The sequence below is a fragment of the Lathyrus oleraceus genome, chromosome 5, assembly GCF_024323335.1.
Source record: "Lathyrus oleraceus cultivar Zhongwan6 chromosome 5, CAAS_Psat_ZW6_1.0, whole genome shotgun sequence".
Classification (NCBI taxonomy): Eukaryota; Viridiplantae; Streptophyta; class Magnoliopsida; order Fabales; family Fabaceae; genus Lathyrus; species Lathyrus oleraceus.
The window spans coordinates 250,517,649-250,523,807 of record NC_066583.1 but is presented as its reverse complement, the minus strand read 5'-3'; the positions used below and the strand labels follow the sequence as shown (position 1 = coordinate 250,523,807).

General features: G+C 26.7%; 1 long non-coding RNA gene across 1 annotated transcript; it reads left to right on the top strand.

The window, feature by feature from the left end:
• The first annotated feature begins 1,673 nt into the window (after nt 1-1,673).
• Nucleotides 1,674-5,894, top strand: LOC127083563 (uncharacterized). Its single transcript, XR_007788467.1, has 2 exons — nt 1,674-2,128; nt 5,810-5,894. It is a non-coding gene; the product is annotated as an uncharacterized LOC127083563 (long non-coding RNA).
• The last annotated feature ends 265 nt before the right edge of the window (nt 5,895-6,159 follow it).

Genomic DNA, 6,159 nt, shown 5'->3' with positions numbered 1-6,159 from the left:
AGTCAAAAAATCAATAATATTATTATTGTGGTCATTACCTTAATCACTTGGATTACATGGAACCCAAGAAATGAAGTTAGATTTAACGCACAAACTAACCTTGGTAAGGAACTTAGAGACAAGAAATATTGGATTCACAATGTAAGTACCTCTCTCTCAAGGAACACATGTACTCATCGATGCATGAATTTATTATTATGAAATAATTAGATATGAAATTTTTCCCTCCCCCTTCACCATGCATTATTCAAGTCAACGAGAAGTATCCCTACCCTCAATGCGTTAAAATTAACACAAATGTTGTCGTATCGAGGGATTAGGGAAGAATAACATGTATATGAGTCTTTCGTGATTATAAGGCACTTAGGTGCATTCTTAGCAAATATCGTAATCAATTCATCTTTTAAAATAGAACTAACAATTGTCATTCTATCTATAAAGCATACTTCTATGAGTGTACAAATACAACTTTATCTTGAAAGTGACTCTGTACTTTACATAGGAGCACAAACTAATATTTCTAGTGTCCTTTGGAAGCTTCTATTCAAATTCTTTTAGTCACTAAAGTAAAAATCTGCAGGAAACCTGCAAATTTTTATTCAATAAAAAAGCTCGAAGGAAATTCCGCACAAAACCTGTTGATTTTCCTTTGGTTTTTAATTTTAAGGACTAACACCAAAAAGATTTCACATTCAGAGTAGGGGATGCTCATGGACGATTAATTTCCAAAACCAATCCATAACCATGAATAATTCATATATTATAACCAGTTATTGAAACCAATTGTCATAAGCAGATATCATTTTCGTAAAATGGTTATAAGCCAATCATTAACCGGTTATATCCATAACCAATTTATAATAGATTTTTATTAAAAGAAAATTTAAATCATTTTTTTAAGAAAAAATATTTATTCTCAAAAATAAAATTTATTTTTGAAAAAAATATTTTAAAAAAAAACATTTCTATATTTTTCTAAAAAACTATTTTTTTTTATTTCTTGAAGAAAAAATAATAATTTTTCAAAATTAAAAAAATAAATAGTTTTTTTTTCAAAAGAAATAAAAAGTGTTTTTGTAATTTTTTTTATAAAAAAAATATAGACTAATTTGATTTTTATTGTGGATATGGATGTACACAATATGGATTTGGTTAAAATTATATTAATAACATATCCAAAATATCGATTTGGTTGAAACTATACTAATAATTAACCGGTGTTTAATAACCAAATTTGAATATGAATATGGATAATTTAAATAACGGGTTAATTTGAGCATCCCGAATTTAGAGAATACTTTTTTTAAAAAAAATTTAGGGACTAAAAAAAGAACACGCTAACTTATAAGAACGAAAAGAGTATTTAAGCCATTTTGATTTGAAGTAGTTATTTATATAAGATACTTTATTTCTTGTAATATTTAATAGAATTACTACTTCAATGAGGTACACTTATTCTATCAAAATATTAAACCACACTATTTAATATTAGTAGTTAGTCAAATAAATAATAATATTCAGTCAACATAAAGTATTAATAAATTATTTAATATTTATTTCTTTTAGTTTTGTCCAAAAAAAAAAGAGTATTAGTAGTCAGTCAACATATAAAACAATGCTAATAAGGATAAATAAAAAGTTTGTACATTATTAACATTTAAGTATTTTCTAAAGATTATTTTTTACCTATAAATGTGTACACATTTGTTTAACATATCATTCACTATTAGTATCCATTTTTCATTTCTTTGAAATCAAAATTAAGTTATCATGGAATCTTTATTGAAATTTTTCTTGTTGTTTTTGGTGCTTCTTGTTGGTATGAAAAGTGCTCTTGCAGTGCACTTACAAGATTTACCACCTTGCTGTGAACCATTAGGGCCATGTGACCCATATGTTTGTAAGAAGGCCCCATGTTGCACCCCTCCATCTAGTAATCTGAAGCGTTAAAACTTTGATTATGTTGTATTACATTTACACCGATCATTTTATATTTGAGAAACATTCATCTCATTTATAATAATTATATTAATAAGATTGGTTATTGAAATATATTTCTGAAATGTTTCATATACTACTTTGAGATGATCGTTCAACTTCTTATATTTAGTTATGAAAAAAAGACAAGGTATTTTGAATGATTGATCAATTGTTATGTTAACTATTTGTTTACTTTAACATGAAAATAAATATGTTTTAATTTGTTGAGTTAATTCACAATTTTTCAGTGCAATTTCGTGAAAATTTATAAAATTCATTGTTAAAAAATACATATTCTCTCTTACATAAGAAGGTTCACTCTATAAAACAAATTAGCTAAAAAATATCAATATTTATAAAGTTGCTCTTCAATTTTGATTGAACCAATTCAGTTAAATCTAAATCTGATATGACTAATAATTCCAATCTTGCTAAAATAGATTCAGGAAAAATATTTTTCAAATAAACACTTGTTTAAGTAATCTTATCTTTGATTGGACTAAAATGGAAACCAATTTCAAAAGTGCGAGATACACTCCATTAAAGCATGTGTTCCTAGTAAACAACTCAAGAGATGACGACTCATATAATGCAGGAATATGTTGCTTTACACAAATGCATCAGGAACCACTTCGAGACATAATTTCTCGCATCTTAACAAGAAATCTTGCTTCATACGTTGCCTACAAAATACTTCCAATTCGTTGTAACAACACAAAGTGTTATACCTTGAAAGAACATCTTCTTTATATAATGGGTTGTGTCCAATTAGTTAGATCTAGAAGCCATGTAATGTAAGTTATTAACGTCATAACATATGAGTGGGTAATGTCCATTTTGGATAGATTGGAATCTTGCATTGGAAACTTTGTATGGACATGAAATGCTGACACAATAATACTTGTCATTTTCTCGTGGGAGAAAGTTTGCACACATATCTCTCTTGGTGGTCTTGGTATGCAAAAAATCAAGAGCTTAAATGAAAAAGGACGAGTCACTCATAGATGGAAAATGATCACAACCCACAAAAAATATCAAATACCCTTAGATGCAGATATCTCAAGAACTAACAACCTGTTAAGGATCAAATAAGCTCCTAAATATGGTTTGGTTTAAAGAATGCTTTGAAGGATATTGAAGATCATATGAAGTGGTAAATAGAGAATGGAAAAAAATTGTTTTTTGAATGATAAATAGTTAAGTTGTAAAATCAAATACTCTATTGCTCTTTCATAAAAAATTAAGTATCTGCAAACTACTACTACCCTAGAGCTAACTCAAGGAACTATTAGGAACATTTATATGAATTTCATCATATTTGTATCCTAGATAACTATTATATTCATAAAATCATTATACATTATTGTGAAATTGATGCAATCAATATAATTTGGAAAATCTAAAGCAATGTAACTCTTACATTTATAGAGGCGTATGCCTTCCATAATACTGATGATATAGAAGTTAGTTAGGCCAAAAACATGGAAAAAATTCATTGCACCTGAAAAGTATTCGACTTTTCGGAAACTAGTGCATAACTTGTTTTCCAAATACGATAATCTTTGAAAGAGAAGAGTTACATTTGTTTGTAAATGTTCCCTCCATACTAAAGCCTTGGAAACTCCTCACCATCTCTTCTTAAATTGCAGATACACATTGCAATTTTGGACATGGTTAGAATCCTTATTATGCTTGAAACTGATTATACTACATTTATGACCCTATACAACATAATTAATTAAGGATGAAGTCAAAAAATCAATAATATTATTATTGTGGTCATTACCTTAACCACTTGGATTACATGGAACCCAAGAAATGAAGTTAGATTTAACGCACAAACTAATCTTGGTAAGGAACTTAGAGACAAGAAATATTGGATTCACAATGTAAGTACCTCTCTCTCAAGGAACACATGTACTCATCGATGCATGAATTTATTATTATGAAATAATTAGATATGAAACTTTTCCCTCCCCCTTCACCATGCATTATTCAAGTCAACGAGAAGTATCCCTACCCTCAATGCGTTAAAATTTACACAAATGTTGTCGTATCGAGGGATTAGGGAAGAATAACATGTATATGAGTCTTTCGTGATTGTAAGGCACTTAGGTGCATTCTTAGCAAATATCGTAATCAATTCATCTTTTAAAATAGAACTAACAATTGTCATTCTATCTATAAAGCATACTTCTATGAGTGTACAAATACAACTTTATCTTGAAAGTGACTCTGTACTTTACATAGGAGCACAAACTAATATTTCTAGTGTCCTTTGGAAGCTTCTATTCAAATTCTTTTAGTCACTAAAGTATAAATCTGCAGGAAACCTGCAAATTTTTATTCAGTAAAAAAGCTCGAAGGAAATTCCGCACAAAACCTGTTTATTTTCCTTTGGTTTTTAATTTTAAGGACTAACACCAAAAAGATTTCACATTCAGAGTAGGGATGCTCATGGATGATTAATTTCCAAAACCAATCCATAACCATGAATAATTCATATATTATAACCAGTTATTGAAACCAATTGTCATAAGCAGATATCATTTTCGTAAAATGGTTATAAGCCAATCATTAACCGGTTATATCCATAACCAATTTATAATAGATTTTTATTAAAAGAAAATTTAAATCATTTTTTTAAGAAAAAATATTTATTCTCAAAAATATAATTTATTTTTGAAAAAAATATTTAAAAAAAAACATTTTTATATTTTTCTAAAAAACTATTTTTTTTATTTCTTGAAGAAAAAATAATAATTTTTCAAAATTAAAAAAATAAATAGTTTTTTTTCAAAATAAATAATTTTATTTTTATTGTGGATATGGATGTACACAATATGGATTTGGTTAAAATTATATTAATAACATATCCAAAATATCGGTTTGGTTGAAACTATATTAATAATTAACCGGTGTTTAATAACCAAATTTAAATATGAATATGGATAATTTAAATAACGGGTTAATTTGAGCATCCCTAATTTAGAGAATATTTTTACAAAAAAAAAATTTAGGGATTAAAAAAAGAGCACGCTAACTTATAAGAACGAAAAGACTATTTAATCCATTTTGATTTGAAGTAGTTATTTATATAAGATACTTTATTTCTTGTAATATTTAATAGAATTACTACTTCAATGAGGTACACTTATTCTATCAAAATATAAAACCACACTATTTAATATTAGTAGTTAGTCAAATAAATAATAATATTCAGTCAAAATAAAGTATTAATAAATTATTTAATATTTATGTCTGTTAGTTTTGTCCAAAAAAAAAGAGTATTAGTAGTCAGTCAACATATAAAACAATGCTAATAAGGATAAATAAAAAGTTTGTACATTATTAACATTTAAGTATTTTCTAAAGATTATTTTTTACCTATAAATCTGTACACATTTGTTTAACATATCATTCACTATTAGTATCCATTTTTCATTTCTTTGAAATCAAAATTAAGTTATCATGGAATCTTTATTGAAATTTTTCTTGTTGTTTTTGGTGCTTCTTGTTGGTATGAAAAGTGCTCTTGCAGTGCACTTACAAGATTTACCACCTTGCTGTGAACCATTAGGGCCATGTGACCCATATGTTTGTAAGAAGGCCCCATGTTGCACCCCTCCATCTAGTAATCTGAAGCGTTAAAACTTTGATTATGTTGTATTACATTTACACCGATCATTTTATACTTGAGAAACATTCATCTCATTTATAATAATTATATTAATAAGATTGGTTATTGAAATATATTTCTGAAATGTTTCATATACTACTTTGAGATGATCGTTCAACTTCTTATACTTAGTTATGAAAAAAAGACAAGGTATTTTGAATGATTGATCAATTGTTATGTTAACTATTTGTTTATTTTAACATGAAAATAAATATGTTTTAATTTGTTGAGTTAATTCACAATTTTTCAGTGCAATTTGGCAAAAATTTATAAAATTCATTGTTAAAAAATACATATTCTCTCTTACATAATAAGGTTCACTCTATAAAACAAATTAGCTAAAAAATATCAATATTTATAAAGTTGCTCTTCAATTTTGATTGAACCAATTCAGTTAAATCTAAATCTGATGTGACTAATAATTCCAATCTTGCTAAAATAGATTCAGGAAAAATATTTTTCAAATAAACACCTGTTTAACTAATCTTATCTTTGATTGG